Below are 21731 nucleotides of genomic sequence, written 5' to 3' on the forward strand. Positions count from 1 at the left end.
CCTGCAGCTGCTGCGTGTCGAGGGTGCGCGTTAACTGTTGAATGTCACTGCTGTAACGGCAAGGCTTAAATTTCAGCTCACTTGGCGTAATTTTACGTCTTCGCTCTGCAACTGATGCTTCCCTCAGAGCGGTCAGAAGACAGGTTTTCCTGTGAGAAATAAGAGGGGAAGGGATGTGGATTAAAAAAATAGCAACCCTGCCAAGACATTTTTAGACCTGTTAAATGTATTCTAGTATCACTTTACCACTGAGCTTCAAAGAAAAACATCTACAGAGCAAGCGGAAAGTCTCCTGGGGAACTTGACTGACAAGGGCATTCTGATAATGGTTCCAGACCAGGAACTGTTTTACAAGGGATCTCCCACCTGGGTCCAACCATCAGCTACAACAGGAGCTCCAGCACCCTGCCAGATCTCATTCTGCGTGCAGGAGGAGACATAACTGTCTGGTTTGTGTACCGTGATCTCATGTCCCAGTCTAAAACCCCTGGTGTGTCACCAGTGGGTACATATTTGAGAAGGCTGACTTTCAGCAGCACACAAAGCTGCACTTTCTCGGAAGTGCAGGAGCAGTGTTTCGATAGATTCTGGCTTTGACGTAAAGGAAGGGTGGCTGGACCTTGATTGCAAACAGAGCTCCTGTGACTCTTTCGATAGGACAGCTCAGCTGCTCGCTGCAGCCTGGGAAGTGCTTGTCGGCACGAAGCTGAGCAACTTCATGCTAAAATGTTTTATTCCCGCACCGAGCCAGAATGCACGTGTGCTGCTTTTCTCTGCTCTCCCACAGATGTGCAGGTAGTACCTGCAGTTACAAGGGCATTTGAGGGCTCGTTGCACTCGTTCCTGCTTCTCTCCACAGTGCTTTTAAAGATTGTTTCCTCCAGTAGGAAAATAAGAATAAGTCTGTTATTTCCTTCCTCTCCTCCATGTTACTTTGCTCCTGGACTTTCTCTCCAACAACTATTCCTTCAGCCAAGCAGAGAGGAATGTTACAGCTTTTTCCAGTATTCTGTCCAGAGATACAACTTTTTTTTCTTCCCACAGTTTCCTGTTAAATGGCATTTCTTTGATGAATAGGGAGTACTGAAGATATTTCTCAAATATAAAGCTCGATTTATGACTTCATAATCAAGTGAGAGACTTATTTTGACTGCTGGGCCATGCGAGCTCCCATGTCACCACTGGGGCTGTATTAAGGCTGCTGGGGGCTGCTCCCTGGCTCACTGGGCTGCAATCCTACCACAGGACACGTCTCTCAACACTCAACGGCTGCAACGCAGGGGTGCATAAAGAAATATGCCATCTCTAACTTTTCTCCTCTGTGAGACAGCGTTAGCTAGTGTGGCTTAGAAGTATTATTTGGAGGTCTCTGTGTAGACGGAAACAGGCAGTGCAAGACTGACACATGATGAATACTTACTGCCTTATAAATCTGGGGTTTTAGAGACAGAAAATACAGCAAGAACTTCCTAGAGCTGGGCAAGGGGGAGAAGATGACATCTCTCCTTCTCCTTTGCTTTTTTCCTTTATGTATTATTTGAAGGAAATTTAGTTTTACTGCCTGTTAGCCTTCGGACCCAATAATTTCCATATAGTTAATTTTGTGCTAGTCTGCACCTCCTTCTCTTTCTGTACCAAAGTTCTTCGAAGTACAGATGTTTGTGTGCACCAGTGGTACTCCGAGAAATTAAAAGTGCCATCTCCTGCCTGCTTTCTCTCGTCACCTCCTCTTGCCACAGGCACTCACCACTCAAGCTACTGTTTCCCTTGGGACAGTTGTTAAGCCAGGTTACAATCGTAGACTTTCACTCAGGTTTCATATATGGAAATAACCCAGCACAGAACAGCAAAGGCAGATTTTTGTACTGGGACACATCTTATTTGACTTGCAGCACAACAGGCCTTTGTCAAGCTGCTCTGTTGAGGAATAAAGCCAGCCTAAATCACCATGTATCCCCGGCACTCTTATGCCATTTGCACAGGTTATCTCACACACTAGACTCCCAAAGACAAGGTTATTTAATTGCATGAGGCCTTTCCACTCCCCATCTGCCATTAGATGGCAGCAACTAAACATGGAATGAGGGCATGCAGCTCTGTAAATCCTATTTATCCTGTGGCTTGTGCAGGGATTTCAAGCTTTTCACTTCTAGGTCAATGGTTCAAATCTGGCGCAGGTCAGGAGGGGCCAGAGATCCTTATAATCCGACAACTGCGTGGTGTCCTGTGCGAAAGCAGTTTGCAGGTTTCCGTTTCTGATCTTGTGGACGAGTTCCACCTCATCACTGGCACTAATTGGGACCCCTGCTTGACACACCAACAAAGAGGCGGAAGATGCTCCAAAAAGACTGATTTCTCCTCCCTGCACTCCAGATGATTTGACAAAGGGGAGCACTCATCTCTGTGCACAAGCCTGCCCTCAGTCATGAAGCCAGAAGAATGTGTTGGCTCCGTTCCTCCTGTAAGCAAAAAACTGCCCAAAATGATCTCATTCCGGACAGGAGGGTGACAGTTGGGGTCTTTCAGCAGATAAAATTAATTTGGGATATGATATTCAGTTAGACTAGTGATGGCGCAATGAAATCCTGTCAAACATGTTGTAACACATATGTTATTTACAGCCTCTTATAATTGCAGGGACGAACTCCATCCAGAACTGCCTTACAAGGTGACCTAATTTGGAAAAGAAAATAGATGCTAAATTTTCTCACATTAGAAGATACCTCACTGTGACTCCTTCCCTTACAAATTTAAAGCCCTATGAGGGACTGGAGCAACTGAAACTCTCCAGAGAAACCCATGAGATAAGAAATGAGCCTAGCGAGCATGTGACTGTGATATAGTTCAAGCCTGTGTGTGTATCACTCAGCTTGATCTGCTAAGATCTGAGGAGCATGTCACTACGTAAATCCCTTTGGGCAGCTGGGCACCCCTCCAACGCACAGATTTCCCTTGCTGCTAATGAATCAGCCTCTTTTGCTAACTTACCTCCAAAGCTCGTTTACTTGGAAACCAAGGGAGCTTAGGGAACAGGGTTCTCTCCATGCATAACAATGACCTATTTTAGCTACTTCTCCTCACGAGGTCATGGAGAAGGGGCAGCGAGAGAGAGTGCTTCTATCCAAGAGGCATTTCCTGGAATCGGTCCTAAACAATGCCGGGCCATTTCCATTTTGAGACCTGACATTTCACGGTGCCAATGCCTCTACACAACAGAAAATGCCAGTGTGAGCCAGGGATGGGATCCAGCTGCTTCATTCCAAGGACGCGTACCCAGGCGCTCTGCATACGTGGTTATTATTCTCACAAACAGCCCCCTTTCCCTGGAAACTGATAACACAGAATGGGAACGCTTCACAACACCAGCAGAGCAGGATGGCAAATGAGACCAAAAGCATGTTTTCCACCTCTGGGCAGGTTTATATCGCTGGGTTTTCTCAGGTATCATGAGCAATGTAGTAAGGGAAACTCAGACACGCATTAAGGAATCTGTCCTTCCTCACCAAGCCCTGTGCTGCTAGACTGCTACCTGCACTGAACTAGTGGTGTAGCTCTACACGACACCACAGGAAAGACGTATCTGGTAACCCAACAGCGAATGCTTGAAAGCAGGAAATTTTTCATGTGCTGTCTCGTCTCTGAGACGTGGGCTACTGCCTGAGCCCAGGAAGAAGCCAAACACTTTGTGGTTTTCCCACAGTTAGTGTCCTGAGGCAAAAAGAGAGGAACAAACACATGATAATGCAATCATTTTGTATTATATTTAACCCAAACTCCAAACCTCACCCGCCTGAGTACAAGGCTCAGATCCCAGACTGGAACCCTGTGGTTTTAGCCCATCTGTGGTTGATACCTTGCAAGGCCAGAAAGGACCATCGTCCTGTGTGACTCAAAGGACACAGTATGCCTTTCGATTAACTCCTGGTTAAACTGCAGTATTTCTGTTAGAAAAGTACCTGACCTGCAAAAAAGCAGTCAGTGATGGAGCAGAATCAGCCACAAGGGTTAAGAACGCATCCAGTCTGCACTTCTTTTATGAGAATGAATTTGACCTGTTTCAGCTTCCAGTCCCTGAATGCAGTTACATCTTTATGACTATATAAGCTCATTTCCAAACTGCCCTTTCCTTACTTGTGGTTCTCCTCAAGTCCGTCACCTTTAGGCAAGCAGATAAGCTTCCACTTACTCATGTGGCTCTCCTCAAAAGTCACCCCAATTAACTAACATCTTTCCAAACAGTGTGCTACTGAATGGGGCCCAGTATTGGGCAGTAGCGCAGAATCCGAAGAGAAATGAACCTATCTACACTGGCAGAAGGCTTTGTTTGTCAATCCAGTGACCATTTTTAGCCCTTCTAGACCTCTAAAGGGTTTTCTAACTAAAATGCTAGGTGACTGCATGTACAACAGGAGATCGTCAGTGTATTACAGTGTCACTGTCCGTCAGTCAAGTCTGTAAACTGTCAACCCAGCTAGATACTAAGTTAATTTGAAGGGACCTCTTTTTCTTAAATAAATGTTCACCGCTGCTAATTACCCAGGTATTTTCATTCATGAGTCACCTCTAAGCTCTTCCTTTATTTTGACGAATAACACTTTAGCAGCTCTCTTAAATGGAGACATGTAGTGTGGCCTTTTTCCCTTCTGCTTGAACACCCCTGTTCTCTGCTGCCCCTGCAGGGTCCGTTTCTTACCATCACCGACACTAAGGCTGATGAGTAAGAGGAATAGGAAAAAAAATAATAAAAAAATCAGAGTTTTCCTAGCTACCAAGAAGTAGCTACCCAGTCTGCTTCATCTCCCAAATTTACTAATGGCAACACCAGATATGCTCTATTCAGATAATGTAATTTTTAGTATTAAAAAGGGAGTCATCTTCTTGACCCCTGAAAATTCAGTAAGATGTCATGATTCTTAGTCATCTCAGCATGTTTTATTTAGCATAATTGCACCTATGCCAAGAAACAAGATGGCTGTATTTATGCTAAGTATTGAAATTAGTTCCTTGTAGTGCACATCAGAACATGAGGTAAAAGCTGGCAGCACTCAGTCTTTCTCTGGTTCCCAGTTTGTAGCGACCACTTCAAGCTAACTTGCAGAGCCATTCGTGAATATCTTACACCTGAAGTGTCTTGATACAGGACACAGCCTTATGACTGGTAACTCTCATCTCTGTTTTTTTAGGTGCTTTGAGTATGATGGAGATGGCAGCAGGAAATATTTCTGCCGGGATGAAGCAGCTCCAAAAGTAGGGAACAGGAGCATCATTTCTGCCATTCAGTTCTGCCTGGGAATGATATCTTAAAGTAAGGCAGCGAACCTTTTACTGCCTGTTTTTTGTAGCTGTTAAAATCTTTGAAAAACACTCAGTTTCGCAGAATTTTGGGCACCACTGAATATATCTGAAGCCGCATCATCGCCCCCAAGGAAGAGGAACAAAGCTATCATCCAGCATCCTGTCCCCACAGATAAATGCCTCTTACTTAAGGGGAATTAAATTTAGATGGTTATTCCTTAGGGCACAGCTGTGCTGAAGTGATTTTATTAAGTGACTCATAAATGATAATTTTGAAATATCTTTCTGGTTTGTTACAATATTTCCTCAGGCAACCATTTCATTCTTGCCTTTTGCCCATCTGTATTAGGAATTTTTGCATTTGATTCCTTAGCTGCTGGCTGCTGCAAATAGCAGCAAACATTCCTGTCTGAACTCTTTCCAGAAAAGCTGAATCTTTCTGGAGAAAGGATTTGGGAAGTCCAAGCAATATTGTTTAGCAAAACAAGGTACGCAAAGTGATTTGGGCAGATCTAAATAGCAGAGGGAATTCATCTAAGGGAAGAAGAAATCCCTTCACTCCCAAGTTACCGATTATAGATGTATCCAGAGCAGTAATGGCTAGGAGTCTTTAGAAGCTAAGGATTGCCTGCTGGCATCTGGAATGAGTTGTTGGTCTCAGTCCAGCTCCGGCTTGACAGGTGTCCCAGACATCACCATAAGAAATGGCCTCAAGCTTGGCCCAAGCCTGCAAGTCTTAGCAGAAAACACAGGGCTTAAAGAGGTCTATGAAGACTGAGCACGGACACACTCATGAGCAAAAAGAGGCTTTTAAAAAGGTTAGTTACAGCCATAGACTTTCAGGGGCACCTCTTCAAAGTCACTGTCTAAGAAGACAGGTGTAGTTTGTGTACCCTGTCTCAAGACTTGCCAATTTTGTATGCGAACTGCACATAGTTATTCTGCAAATGCATGTTAATCCCCAAACATCCCAACGCAAAACTCCCATAAGATAGCATTTAGACTTCTTGGAAACCTTGTGAGGCACCAAGCCCAACCCAAGTCCATGGATTTTTAAGTTAACTTAATAGCATGATTTGTACTTCTGAGATAGAGGTGATCAAAGAAAAACCTCAAGCAGAAGCCTTCTTCAAGAAAGTAGTTATCGCCTCCCTAACCAGAGGATGCCTCCTGCTGTGGCTAGCATGAGGGCCACTTGTCCCCAGTACGCCTCTATGCCAGGAGGCACGCTCTCCTTGCTAGTGTATTGCAAGAACGCCGCAACGAGGGAAACGGAGCGAGGAGGATTTTGCCATTTGCCTACGTCCACACAACTGGTGCCACAAGCCACTGTCCCGTTTCTACTCTTGTGCCTGTGGCCTTTCTCCTCTCCACTCCCATGCCTGAACCAGATCAAGGCACACACCAGCACATCTCTGACAACACCCTCAAATATTACCTACTTCACTCAGCCAACCCTCGGTCACCTGGGGGAGCACCATATTCCCATTGCTGCAGAACAGACAACAGAATTGTTATAGATTACCTTTTAAGAGCCAAATCTGTTTGAGAGTTGTGTAGCAGAGAAGACGTATTAGTAGCATAAGAATAATAGAGACATATTTTCTCCCTCAGTAATGCCTTCTATCCAAGAATCCTCGAGCAATTTACAGGCTTCCTCAAGCAGATTATTTGTTAAGTAGCATTATGAAAAGAAGATAAATGTTACATAAATGTCCTAATTCTGCTGTTATTAGGCCCAAAAAGGCAGGTTATGAATCCCGACTCAAGTCTCCTTCAAAATGCAGGACAGTTCAAATACCGAGTTTTTATTTCTCCCCATCAATTACCATCTCTCACATGCTCCTTCCTTGGGTTGCACAGCCAGCTGCAGGCCTGCACACCTGCAAACTCTTGCTCACAGTATCATTTATGCAAGCCCAAATCTGACAAACTCTCCTCACTGAAAACCACCAGCAACAACTTTTTCCAGCACTTTTAGTTCTGTTTCAGTCATGACTTTTCTCCTTTTTCTCCCAGACACCAAGCAAAGCACCAAGTTCCCTCTAGTTTCTTTTCTCCACCAGCGTATTCTCCCCCACAGGCAGGAGGTGGGGACAAACACTGAAGTCCTGGCCAGAGCTCACCCTTAGCCTCTGCAGCCCTGCTCGGAGCACCTCACCTACAGGAAGAGAGAAAGGAGGGGAAAAACTTGTGTCCCTGCTCTGCAGCTGAGGTGCAGCTTTGTTGGTCTTTTGACGTGTTAAGTAGGTTTGCAGCTGCCTGTTACAGCTCTGCAACTGAGGCTGATCAGGTTCACTTGGGGCCATGCCAGGCCCGCCTGAAAAAAAAAAAAAAAAAAAAGGTATTTATTTATAACCAGCTTGTGAGATGGAAAACTGGTTTCTATATTTAATAGGAAGTGCACCCAGCAGATTAACCCTGGCAGTATTGAGCCTGGGGACTCGCTGGATTCTTTTTTGAGTATTAGCTACTACATTTATCATATTTCTAGGTCTAATCCTCCACAGATCTAGGGTCTGATAGCGCAACTATTTACTTTTTAGAGAGGGGCTAATTTATTCTCAACCCCTCAGAAGATCCAGACTTAGAATTGTACAGTCTGGAGGAAAGGACAGAAGAACTTCCAAGGTTTTGATAAGCATTACTTTAATTTTTGAAAACTAGTGTTTGAACGCACCCCTGATGCTGTATGCTGCAGCCATAGGTACCACACGAACCCCTGTCCTATGATACTATAGCAAGACCAGTTCTGCCTTTTGAGGCCAAATTCAAGGGCATGTTCCCATCTAAACAGCAGGCTTAGAAACACGGCATCAGATCTTTTGAGGGATGCACACTTCAAAATACGTTTGCCCAAGTATTTCCCATGGCTGGAGAGTCACTAGATGCATCCAGCCAGGCGATACAGAAGCTGCAATGCCCCATGTGCAGAAAACAGCTGGATGCAGGCAGACACTTCACTCACAGCTGCTTCTGGAGCTGCCTTGCCAATGCAATGCAGCGTCTCTGGAATCAGTCTTCCACCACCATAGCACAAAGGCACAAAACCGTGTGAGAGGAGGGCTGTCAAACACGGGTGTAGACTGAAGGAACAAAGCTCGTTATGCAGATGATGTCCCAGCTCCAGCCTGGGTAAGTTACATTCATCGTATTTGGATTTCCATTGCTTCTTCAAAGGTATGCAGTGCCTGATCTCTCTGCCCTGTTGTGAAGTGCTGTGCCAGGCTGTCAAAAAGCGCTGCTGTAACATTCAGTCCCAGACACGGGTACATTCCAGGAGCCAGGGACACTATTTCTGTGTATTTCCTTCTACCCAGACCAGCTGAGCTTGTTTTGAACTTGACTTTCTATTTGTGAAAGACTTTGGGGATACTTGACTAAAAAATATATACAGATCTCCCTGTACAACTTGGGTTGCATTCCCCTTGGGGTACATTTAAGGAAACTGGGACACAAGGAGTTCTATCTAACTTAAGCAAAGCTACAGATATATCAGCAGCAGCCTACTAGCAGAAAAAACATTTACCTTGTTTAAATTCTGTAACCCCTAGATTGTATCACCTTCCATTATTCCCTGATCTCTTCTTGTCCAGTCCCTTCTCCCTAATAATGAGGAACATCTTTCCAGGCTCAGACTCTAACTTGGAAGGTTCATATACACCGCCATGCAAGGAGATCTCATCCTGACATAACAAGCCCAGATACGCCATCAAACTAGCTCAGAAATCTGACTACATGCAAGTATATACGTAGCATTACAACGCCAGAGACAAGTATCATTCTAGGAAATCCTGTTTCTTCATTTGCAGCCTGGAAAAGGGGAAAAGACAGTATGTTCTTGCTTGCATGCCACCACTCATTTTGTGCATGGAAATGCTCGGTTCCCGAACGCAAGAAGCGCATGTGCCAGTTTTGCGAGTGTGGGTCAAGAGCCTGCCCATGGGTACGCAGCCCACGCGCTGCCTCTAAGTCTCATACCATCGTACTGAGAGCAGCCACCACGTGCCCTGGCTTTTCAGGAATCCGTACCCTCAGTATTACCCAAACCTCTCTGTGCCTCTGGCCATAATCAGAACCGTTGCTTCCCTCTATTAGCACTGAACAGTTTGTATTAGATTCAAAGCCTTTCTGATTCAGAAACAATGAGAAGCATAGCACATGATATATGCTAAAGAGCTATTTAAACTGTTTACCAAAAGCTTTGATTGACCCTGAAGGATATTGGCCCTGCTGCACACTCCAGAGGCAGCATGGTCCAGCTGTTGAAAAAGAAAGCTTGGAGGAGGCAAAGCAAAGCTAACATTTACATGTGCTGCTAGTTTGAGCTGCATTTTAGTCTCCTGTGTCTCAGTCTTCTCATTTATGCTACCAGGATAATTACAATTAACAACTGAGCATGTTCTGTGGTAAAGCTTTCTTAAACACTTGGGTAAAAAAAGCTGCAGACACGTGCAATCGCATTTATGGATTTTTATTCCATTAGTAGCTAGCTTCTGCCACAAATAGGACGCAAACCAGCTTTGGTATCTTAAGGCAAGATCTATTTATGTATCTGTGTGCTAAGCAAAAAACCAACAAGAGTCCTTGAAACGACAGACAAAGAGGTTTCTCTGTTTGGAGATCCTGGCTAATAACGAGAACCAATCATCTGAGCATCGTGTGTTTAATACTCCCCTGTGCCACAAGAGAGAGACACTGGTGAATGGACCCTGCCCTGCACTGCCTGGAAACTGAGCTGGCAGCAAAGCAGCTCAGAGTAATGAGAACCATAATAGGTATGCGGGCCCTGAGCTTTCCATATTTGTGCCAGTCTGTTTGGAGCCTGCGGCAGCAACGTTAGTAGTGCATTACATCTTGTGATCTGCTCTGTAACAGACGGCGACATTAAGACCACGAGGGAACGTTTTGCAGCGTGCAGTTGGGGAGGAAGGTAATAACCTAATGAGCTTTTGGAGAATTTGCACCCTTCCAGAAAACTCTGGCTGTGAATGAGCATTAAAACAACTTCCTTCCCATCTATAACACTAGACTATCTCTCTAACTGAACAAATAACAGGTCACAAAGCTAAAATAAAGTACCAGAGAGAGTCTTGTACAGGTACAAAAAAGATCTTGATGAAGTTTAGTTTTCAAATCACTATATAATCAAATATTTTTCATTAACTTGAGCTGGGAGGGCCCCTCAAAAGTCCTTTGCAGTTTTTTTTCAAGCAAACTAGCTTAAAAAAAAAAGTAAATGTTTCAACCTTACTTCCACAAGCAGAACACCTCCTAAAACATTTTTTTTAATACTGCAGACAATCCCTATCACATCACTGCCAAAATCTAGCTATGGCTGCAGATGATATGCTGTATCAATAGTATTACAGTAAGAAAGTCAACTCCATCCCAGCCAACGCTACAACAACTATAAGCCTGTCTTCTCCTTTCTTGCCCACTTAAACATCTTTTGGGAATTTTTGTTTTATTTTGTTGTCGATTAATACACTAGTTTAATTATGCCAAAAAGCTAACCAGCATCCAGAAAGACATGGAAAATTGCACTTCAGCGTAGGAAAACCTTCCCAACTACAGGCATAATGAAGCATTAGGCCAGCATGCCTCCAATAATGGGGATCTTTAAGCAGCGGATGGATGAGATGGTTTTCAGAGTTCCCTTCCCACTCCACAATTTGCTAACTAGCTATGATAAGTATCGACTAGTTACCTCCTGAAAATAACAAACTATCAACACTTGGAAATACATCTTTGGATATTTTATAAACCACCGTTAAATGCATTTCTCATTCTCAGTCACAAAAGCGAGTTGCTCTGATTTACTGAGCTACTGCAAGTCAGCCGAACTACATAAATCTCTGCCTTTCACAGATAAGAGGGAAAACGTGGGCTGTGAGTGCTGCTAACCCAGTGTAACTTGACTAATGTCTAAAGCCCCTGACTGTGTATGTCAAAACTGCAACAGGCTGAATCAAACCCACTAAACATTAGGCAGGTAAGAGAGTCAGGGGACAATTAATCCAATCCATCTTAAACACTTCTCTTCAGATGGGACCCGGTTAAAGTGCTGAACTTTCTCTGCTGACCACAGAAGGAATCTGCCTCAAACGCTGCATTGTAAAGGGCAGTAAGCAGACAATATGAATCTCAGAAAAAATCTTCAGCACTAAACAAAGCCTCGCATCGCTGCATACCTCTCTGCTCGTACATGAGGAAGGCTTTTACCGCAGACTACACTGACCACACCAGCCAAGTGGCTTCTGGATTCAGCAGGGCTTATGTTTGTGGACTGAGATGGGTTTCTTCTCATCTGGTTAACTACTTTGGCATAACTACTTATCTCAGCACTGCAGCTATGCAGGGAAGTTTGCATTTCACAGCAACACTGGGAGAGCCGCTCAAGGGAAATCCGTCCAGCATTTGCCCACATTAAAACCTTAATCCCGGAAGTTCACACGCTAAGTGCCTCGGCTCACTGTGTCTATCACACATGCCAATGGATTCCGTGCAAGGAGACATCGAAATCTGAGTGTTAAGCATTCGTTTCACAATGTTAAATTCAAAGATCCTATTAAAGCAAGGAAAAAGTAAAGCACACAATGAGATAGAACAATACAGCTTGGTAGAGTTTGCCAAAGTAAAATATAGATCACTTACTCTTCCTTGTCCCCTAGCTGTTTTGCTTGCCAGTATCTGCCCAACATCCTGCCCTGTCCCAGGCAGAAGTTCTCTGTCTACCTCTGCATACTAGCAGTCCATTCTCTCCAGAAGTAGTACAGACACTTTCTTAAGACACTCGTTTTTCAGTGTATTACTTCTTCTTTACCTACGCCCAGAGAAACCAATTCTCAAGCTCAAAATTAATCAGAAGTTAAAAAACATTGGAAATGCTGTAAAAAGTTGGAACGGAGCAGATTAATGTGGTTCAGTGCTGCGGAGAGCAAGCTGGATGTCGGAACCCAGAGCTGCGGTCACAGCGAGCGTCGCCACACCACAATGGGATGTGGTCCTCGGCAGCCAGAGCGCAAAGTGCCTCTGGGCAGCAGCTGCTCTGCAGCTGGGGCAGGGCTGGCGCTCAGCCCCCTGCGTTCCCAAGCACACAGCTGCTGAGTGTGTTTTGGCAGTGTGCGTGGCTACACAGGCACACGAAGTTTGGCCACAGTGCAGGTGCAAAAGAAATAGGGGGTGGTTGCAAGAAGCAGCCCTTTCTCTTTCCACCTCCAACCTCTGTGTATCGACGTGAAGAACAAAAGCATCACCTTAATACAAGACTCTTCTTCAGGCAGAGAAACCTCACTTGTCCTTAGGCAGGAGAATGCTGTTAGATGCAGCTGACGACAGCCAGCACAAGAAGAGACTGGTTCTGGCTGAGGTCCTCAAAGTAAGACAGCCCCATGAAGGACTCCCACGCTCATCTGATCTCACGCATTTCTGAAAAGAGTGAAACTCTGCTGTCTGAGGGACATTTTTTGGATACAGGGACAAATGTCCTTCAGAGAATAAAATTCATTACAAGTTTCAGGAAATGCTGAGCTAACACGCTAAACCACTTGCAGTGAGAACATCCAATAAAGGGGATGTGTACACCACAGGGGTAGAAGATGGGGCAGGAGATCATGAAGTTTTCCCCATTGCCTGAGAACAAGACACAGGCTAAGACATTCTGAAGACAACATTTTTAATTATCTGCTTCTACTTAGGTCCTTAGGAAAGGGTACAAACCGAGGAACACTTTCTCCTTCCCTCCAAGCTTAAGTAAGGAGGTAAGCTCAAGTTGTAAATACAATCCTATGTTGAACCTCACAAGTCTGCACTCCTGGCTCCAACTCTAGTCACTGGAAAAAGTCCCACTGATTCCAGTGAGGGCAGAGATTGACCCCAAGATGGTCACACCTGGGGTTTTATTCATTCCATGATAAAGATTTGCTAAACTTGGAACCCGATCATGGATCAGCTTCCAAACACCACCCATGTTTGGGGTGGCTGGAGCTGAAGTTTCAGTGCTGGCCCTCCTCCATGGAACTGAAAGCCAGAATTGCGATGATGACAATAAATATTCAGCACTTCATCTTCAAAGGGCTGGGTAGATGGTTCAGTCAGCGGCTAGCTAATCAATGGCACAATATCAACCATGCCATCAATTATTCATGCAATATCTTTGCAAGCTACATATGAAGATAGTCAACAGGGTTGACAGGTATATTTATATTTATTTTGCCCTAAAGACTCCATTATTGCTAGATCCCCAAACCACAATAGTGGTGGTAATAAAAAGTTTTTTAAAAGGGGTGTTGTTATGACCTAAAGGCAAGCTGGAGGGGAGGTGTGAATGGATACTCCTAAAGAGATCACTGCTTTCTTTGCATGTGGTTTTCTGAGCAACTCCTGTGTCTCTCTTTTCCTCTCCTGCTAAGGGATTTGGCTGGAGACATCCTCATCAGCTGCGCTGCCTTCTTAGCTGTTTGAGATATTTGCTTGGTGACCAGAAAGTGGCACAGAGGGGTAATTGAACATGAACCCATTAAAGGTCAGGCACACTCCCAGTAAATGAGCTATCAGAAAAGCCACGCTTCTGAGCAGCCCGAGAGAGGAATGAGCTCTTTGCAAACCAACCGGGCTGTGAAAGAGGCACTGTGGGAGCTTATGCTCTAGTTCTTTTAAGTCTGAGGCTTCTTGTCCAGAGGATCAAACCAGCTGCACAGAGAAATACAGAATGAATGTCTCAGAGTACAAGAAATGCCTAGAGAAGATGCCTGCTCTCCTTCTTGGCTCAGGAAGGGGAAGTTTGCCTGACACACACCACTACTCTTATTAAGGAGATGATCTTGCTATGTGCTGAAGAGCTTTGGCTTTCCTACACATCAGTGACTTGAGGACATTCAGTATTTTGCAGGAACAGATCCCCTGGCAGGGTCGGCCTCTGAAGCATTTGATGTCCTGTCCACCCTTTGCTTTTAAACATGTCACGCATCTGTCTGAAAAAGGACCGAGCTCTCTCCAGGGCAAAACACCCTCAGGCCTTTTTCTGCTATGCTCTGCATTTACTCTTCAGTGCACGCCTGTGGATCACCTACTAGACTGTGGGCTGGACTGGAGCAATCTCAAAGCGCCCCTTGCACTGTCTGCAGCTTAAGACCAACAGGAGGCTATTCTACTTACACCACAGCCTGGTTTAGGAGACTTGAAATAGCCTCCTGAATCTCAATAAAATCTAGCTTAATCCATCTCCTTTCCTTCCTTTCAACAGGCAGTTTGCGTTGATTTCTTGAGCTACAGTCAATTCATAGCCATCTCCTCTCTGAAACTGCTGTTATTTTCTGCTTTAAACTCCTCCTCCTAAAGGGTGTGCAGTGTAAAATGATCATGTTATAGTTGAACCCTGAGCACTTTTTGGCCTGGGGGCAGAGGGACGTCACGGCTTCATGGCAATTACTATAATCAGAGAGACTTCCCATCACTCATGGCAATTTAAATTAAGACCTTTCTTCTAAAAGATATCCTCATAGCGCCTATACAAATACAAGACTTGCTCCAGGAATTTTTGGATGTGATTCTCTGGCCTATATTATGCAGGTCAGAGGACTTGATCGTAACGGTCCCTTCTGGCCTTAACTAGATTTTATTTAGTCTTGTGATCTGGTCTCCATTATGTCACTAGCTCTTTTCAAAACAACGCAAGGGGCCCATCTCTTGCAGAATGGAAGGAACAGAAAATCAAGACAAGACGACCATGAAACAGGCAGTCACAAGCCTATTATCAAGTACAACTCATTATCCAAAGACAACTGGTGATTTTTTTTCCAGTACTGGATGAAGTGAATTTATTCAGCTCAAGTGCTAGTTTGTAGTTAATATAGCTTCCTGAATAGTGGTGACCCTGCAGCAGCGTTGGGTTGATCTGCCTAAATGATAGACTTGGAGGAAGCCTGCTGTATACATCGAGGCCTGCAGCTGTGTTTTATAAAAAGGCATGTCAAATGTATCATAATTAACTCTCTGTGGACACAGTCATGAGTTCTGTTGACAAATCACAAGGAACAGGAGCTCAGAGGCACTCAGACTTGCTGGATACTGAAGCTCTATGGGGCTTCTTATACCTGCACACGTGAAGTACATCACGGATGTATGCATATATATTGAGTCTCTTACCATAGCCCCAGTCAGTAAGATTCTCCCTGGCAGTCTATCAGCAAACCCTTTTAATGGGGTAATTTAAAAAACCAAAGTCATTCCTTGGAGGTGATTAATCTGGTCATCGCCCCACAATGCAAAGCACGTCTTCTCTTATGTTTCCTCAGGGACATGAAAATCTGGATTTGAAGCTGGAGTCACACACAGGTGTTCCTGTCTAACACCCTCCTTTTGGGATCTTGCCCCAACCAGCAAATATTAAGGAATGAAGCTTCATGATACTACTGTAAGGTAGGTCATAATGATCCAGAATGGACAGAGATAAGTCTGTGGACAGAGATAAGTGCATTCTCTCTTTGCCCGTCCTTGTGCCACGGGCCAGGGAGTATTAGTCCTGGCACTGCACTCTGCTGCTGTACCTACATGGCACCTGGACCAGGACCAGCTTGCGTCTGGCCAGCTGGGAGATCAGGAAGCAGAGCTTAGCTCTCTCTGTTCCCATCTGCACAGATAGGCCCTGGAAAGATAAGGGAGGAGGTCAAGGATTACAACTGAGACCCTGTGCTGTGCTCATCATCCCATGTGAAATGCTTTAGCTGTCTGCCATATGGAGTGCCTATCTTCCCCTTCCTGAACTAGGGAGCAGAAACATGTACCACTGAAAGCCCCTAGAGCTTCTCAGCAACATATAAAGTCATGCTGACCATCCCCATATCAGGAAAACCACCTGGCTGGGGAGTTCATTAAATCCTGGGAGCCTTCTGGAGGCCTACTAATCATTTTCAAATGTTGCGAAATACGAAAAATCCTAAATAGTGATTGTTGAGATTGGGTCACGACTACAGCCCAGCTCTAGGAAAATCATGCTTTGCCGCTCTACAGAAATACTTCAGAGATGCTCCTCTGGAGGCTCAGGCACTAAGAAGCATGAAATAAGGCACTTATAAGTGGTAACTCAATTCCACCTTCATCAGTAACAGGGAATTAATGGCTAATGGTATTTTACCTAACCGTAATTACATATTAAGTACAGTAATGAATGAAGCTGAGAAACATGAGAGGTTTCGTATCCAAAATTAACCAAATTACTCAGTCCTCTTGGTTTGCTAAATAATCAACCAGCAAGCTCATAAAAAAGGCTTGTAATACAAGGGATTTCTGCATTTTACTGATTCTGCAGATATCTCAAGAAAGGCAGCATGTGTTGCCCAGAAGTTCAGGGGTGCATTTGAAGCACAGGTCATCTTTTGCAGCTGCGTTAGCTGTCTGGGCCAAGAGTTGGCGTAACTTATCATATCAGAGGGTAAGAAACCTGAAGTCCGACCTTAAATCTCACTGACAAAGAGGAAATTTCTTGTTCTATTCACATCATCAATGCAAGCCAGGGTTTAAACAGGGTGTGTATTTTAAGCTTATATTAAACTTGGTTAGAATCAAAATAAACAGCAGTTGACACTATATATTTCTTGGGGTAAACTGTCTGGCTAGATAATGAGCACTATATAAAACTCATTGAAAACGTATTAAGTTTGCAGAATATTAAGTTTGTGCTGATTAATGTTCATCAGGAGCATCTCTCAGTATAGCAGTCCTTCTTCTGCTATCCCTGTAGAGCTCCATATACCACTAAGAACCACCAACCTGTTTGCCTCCTAACCTATTCACCATCTCCTCTCAAAGGTTGTACTGGCAGGATGTCACCTCTCTGTACCCATGATGAACGGGTCTGGGAGCATAATGTGGATACATCCCCTTTCTGGAGAGATTCAGAGGCAGCAAATGGGACTGTGGGTTCCATTGAGTGTCCCAGTGCAATCTGGGAATCCCTTCTCTGCAGAGAGAGACCAATAAGCCCTTGGCAACTCTCCCACCACTGCTTTCTTAATAGCAAAACACAGTATTAATCAGAACACAGTTTATTTTCCAGGACCAGCACTGTGGCCCAGAAAATGGTCTCACCCACACTCTCCAGGAATAGCTAGAAAATGGCCAAATTAATTAAAACACATGCTGGATCATAGGGAAGGAAGTAGGAAGGGACTTGGGTGGGTTGGTCCCAAGTTCCCAAACTCCAAACTAGTTTGAGTGGTAGCACCAGGAAAGCAGAGCTCAGGAAGAGGAAAGACGAGAACAAAGCCTTTGAGTAAGTAGCTGCAGCTTGACAACTCTCATTAGTGCCACTGAAGGAAACAGAAAGTCCCTGTGCACTCACGCAAGTTTCTTCTTGTTGACACGATTTTCACGTACCGCAAGCTCCCCTGCTCACTTTAGGGGCTGTTTTACATCATTCCTCCCAGACTTGCTTGAGCCTGTATCAGACCTACTCCCTCTCTCTGTCCTCGCTTCACACCCACCCCTCCATCTCCTTTCATGACTCCTCTCCGCCACCTCTTTTTGCAGCACCATCTGTCCAGGATGGACTTTGTGTTTTCCCTCAAACCAAATCCTTCCTGAGAAGCAAGCGCATGATTTTAGCGAGACTAAAATAAAAAAACAAGCTACTGATAAAAGGAAATGTATCTTCCTTTTTGACTGCCCCCGGTTCTGAGTTCCCACCTGGCAGACATTTTCAACACACTGCCAGAGGATTGTTTCATCTATTGGATACGTGTTTCACCCCACAAGCCACTTCTTCCCCAGGTGTCTTTCATGCAGGTCCTTCCATGCCAAATGACAACCTGCCGCCTTTGTGCAAGATAGCGGCAGCAGTTCAGAGAGAACAAGCTTGGAAGCAGCAGGTTAGAAAGAAAAAAGCAGGGAGAGCTTCGAGATTAGAGGGAACTCATTTGAATCCATGCCAAGAAACTCCAAATGCTTCCAGTGATGAGGGGGGAAAATAAAAAAAGATTAACATTCTGCATGCCAAATCTACAGCCAGTGCAAGTCAGCACCGCGCCGCTGCCATTTGGCTGGTGTCACCCACAGAGCCCTGTCCCTTCCATGGGGAAAGTCCTACAAAGTACAGACCCACAGAACACCTATCCAAAATGAAGAGGAAAAAAAAAAATCCCAGCCACGTAAAATCAATGTTCATCTTCACAGGGCAATGTAAATTTGCACGAGCTTTAAACTTTCAGTAGTAAGTATATATTATATAAAGAAAAATCTCAAAAAAGGGTATTTAAGAAAAAAAAAATCAAGCTGAATTACAGCCAGCTTCTCAATTCCCTTAGCACCCTTTACTTAGGCAGTTTTCCAATTAGTGTCAATGAAAGTTTTGCCTGAGTAGCAACCGAGTAAAAATAGACTCAGAATATCAGGATTCGACCCAGAACTTTTAATATACAGAAACAGAAAGACCCACACACAAACATGCACAGAGAGGGTAAAACTCGGGAGTGATAATGAGTTTTGATTTTTCATCAGCCACAAAAATGTCAACTATGTTTCCAGTACATTCCACAATAGAGCAATATTTATATTTGATCTCTGCAGTGGTTTCACGCTGCACATTACATAAGCCAGTCATTCCCCATACAGTAATGGAAACAGACGGCACTTGCCACGGTTTATTTTTTGCATCAGGCATTCTTTGGCAGACATTCATGGGAAACAATATGGCAGGGGAATGGCATTACACTTCCCCTGTTGCAAACACCAGGCCGTGAACAAGAAGTACAGGACTTGCACTCTTTTTTTGGAACTGTTGCAAGAGCATTAATGGCTCATCTTGCCCCCTTTGCATACCTAGAAGGTCTCATGTTATGAGAGCAGATTCACTAACAACAAATTTGGCTCTGGTGCCCAGAAAATAGCGGTCTCTGCAGTGAGTTCTCCTCCTTTTCCAAAGTGGGAGGCCACCAAAGCTTTTTCTTTGCTCCTTCTACCTGTAAGAGTGAGATTCAAACAATCCTCACAGTGAGATCACCCTTCCCACAAGTGCCATTATTTCCCTGGAATCTCCACTAGAAAAACCCCATCCTGTACAGAATGAGTCCAAAGAGGGCTTGACTCCTTCACCAAGCCCTAGAACCTGAAATAAATTACTAGGCAGAGAAAAATGAGAGTTCAATGTTATTAAGAGGACTGACCAGTTAATACTGACACCAGCATTAACTATCCAAAATAGCTACTCAGTAAGATATTGCTGCATGGCCTGTCTGAGTTCATCCCTCAGCATACTCAGGTTATATAAACATGAGAGTCTAAAAGAAAACTTGGACCCAGAGTGGAAATGCCACCACAAACTTGGCTTCAGCCTTAGTTTTTGACCCATTACAGATGTGGAATCATCCAGCACCTTTGCTTGGGCTCTGCTTTTTTTTTTGAATCTGTGCTTCAGGTTGAGGCTTGGACAGGTTATTTCCACTGTTAGACATCCTTAAAGGGAGAAGGCCGAAATATCGAGAACTTCATGGAGTTGGCAGTATTGTCCTTGGAGCTTTTGGAAACAGGCTGAACGAAAAGATGCTTAAGCCTTCCCTCTCACAGTAAAGTAGGATCACCCAAGCCTGGAGTAAAAGCCTCTCCTCAGATCTGAGCAAGCCACTCTGTGCAGTGGGTCCTGAATACCCTGAATCCCACTGTCGCCCTGAGGAGGTAGGAGCACTGTGCATTTGACAGGCTGGGCCCTAAGCTCATGATTACACAGAACAACATCTCTCCGTGTGTCTCACCCCCACTTGCACAGCGCAGAGGGCCTTGCAGAGGGCTTGGTGTCCAGGGGACACCGTGCTCCACGAGTTGCAAGTGCTCCCAACGCTTCTGGGCAGACTGTTAACATCTGATTCTGCAACAACAGTGGCAGTGGAAAAATTGTGATGGAAGAACTTGGAATGTGCCCCTCAGTGAGCTAGCAAGAGCTGGAAGCAGTCTTTGCTGGTTTTATTGGCAGGGATCAGAAGATAGCCTCTTCCCTATAACCCCTGGTAAGCTATTTTTTCTTGGTGCATAATTGCTTACAAGCTCTGAAGGAACATAGCAGCTGGAGTATTAGCATGTCTTTTGCTTCTAGCAAACATGCGCAATTATTTTTTGCATCCTTGCTGGAAAGAACAGAGCAGACTGTACTCCAGGACTTCGTCACCTTAGGACATATGATCAACATTCGCGTGTGTCACACAAGACTTACACCAGCCTGTTAGCAGAGCAAGAATAGTAAAGGCAATGAGAGATGAGCTGCATTTCCACAACTCTCCAGCTGTCAAGTGCAGCAGAGACTGACAGAAATAAGCTGCACGGAGGAGACAGGCCAAACCAGAAATAATCCATCATGTGCCATGGTTCCCAGATTCCTCGGGATCTTTTCTGAGGAATCTGACGTCAGGCGTTGAGCATGTCAGTACGACTTGCACTTTGCTGATTTTCCATCTGTAGCTGCTGTTTCTGATATTACACACAGGGTTACCACTGACAAGTATCACTTTATGAACAGCTGGAGGAGCAGTGGCCAACCTTCCTTTGCATACCGAAAGTTTTGCGCAGCCAAATCCCACAAGACACACCATATCATTCTGCAAGCCTGGCAATACGTCACACAGGCAAGGACAGCAGCTCCACTGGGGTCTTACTGCTCTAGTGTGTGTTGGCACCAGGCTGTGCTTGCAGCGAGAGCAGGCTTACGCCCCTCCTGGTTTACTTCCAGATAAATCTGAAGTCACAGAGAAGTCTCCAGAGTCCCACAGGCCCCCAGCTGCTGATTATGTGACATCGTCAGTGTGTGAAGACTTCTATTTATGAGGCAACTCTGGCTCCAGAGCCACACAACCACCTTGAGAAATACCAAGGCATTACTGAGGGCAGCCAAGAAAGCCAGAGAGGCAGATTTCTAGTTCCTTAGTCCAAGTGCAACATCTGGGACGTTTTTGAGGGGAAAGTAGCTTGGGGTTTTCAATATCTGGTTTTACAAGCAGAATGGCCCTTGGAGAAAGCACTAGCACAAGAGGACAAGGATGCTACACAAACTTCCTCCACACTTCGTCTGCTACAGCTGTCCAGAGAGTCACACAAGATGGGGCACCCGCTATTGCTACCTTCCCCCCTCCATCATATCAGCATTGCATTTAGCCCTCAATGTAGCCAGCTACTTGCAAAACTCCCAGCTTTGCAGGAATGTCCAAATACCTCTCAAAGAGTTTAAGACTATCGTAAGGGTGTCCAAAGGACAGGGATATCCATCACACTAACCATGTTCAATGGTACAGAGACCAGTCTTGCATGGACGGACCCAGGTCCTCCTCTCCAACCTACCTCTGCCATCAGCTCCCCTGCATAGGAACAAATTCTCCTAGAAGATCCCTTTGTTAAAAGTTTTTGGAAGCAACATAAGCCCCAAACCCACAGAGGTTCCTCCATCAGTAAACAGT

The sequence above is a fragment of the Larus michahellis genome, chromosome 10 (assembly GCF_964199755.1).
Source record: "Larus michahellis chromosome 10, bLarMic1.1, whole genome shotgun sequence".
NCBI classification, from domain to species: domain Eukaryota; kingdom Metazoa; phylum Chordata; class Aves; order Charadriiformes; family Laridae; genus Larus; species Larus michahellis.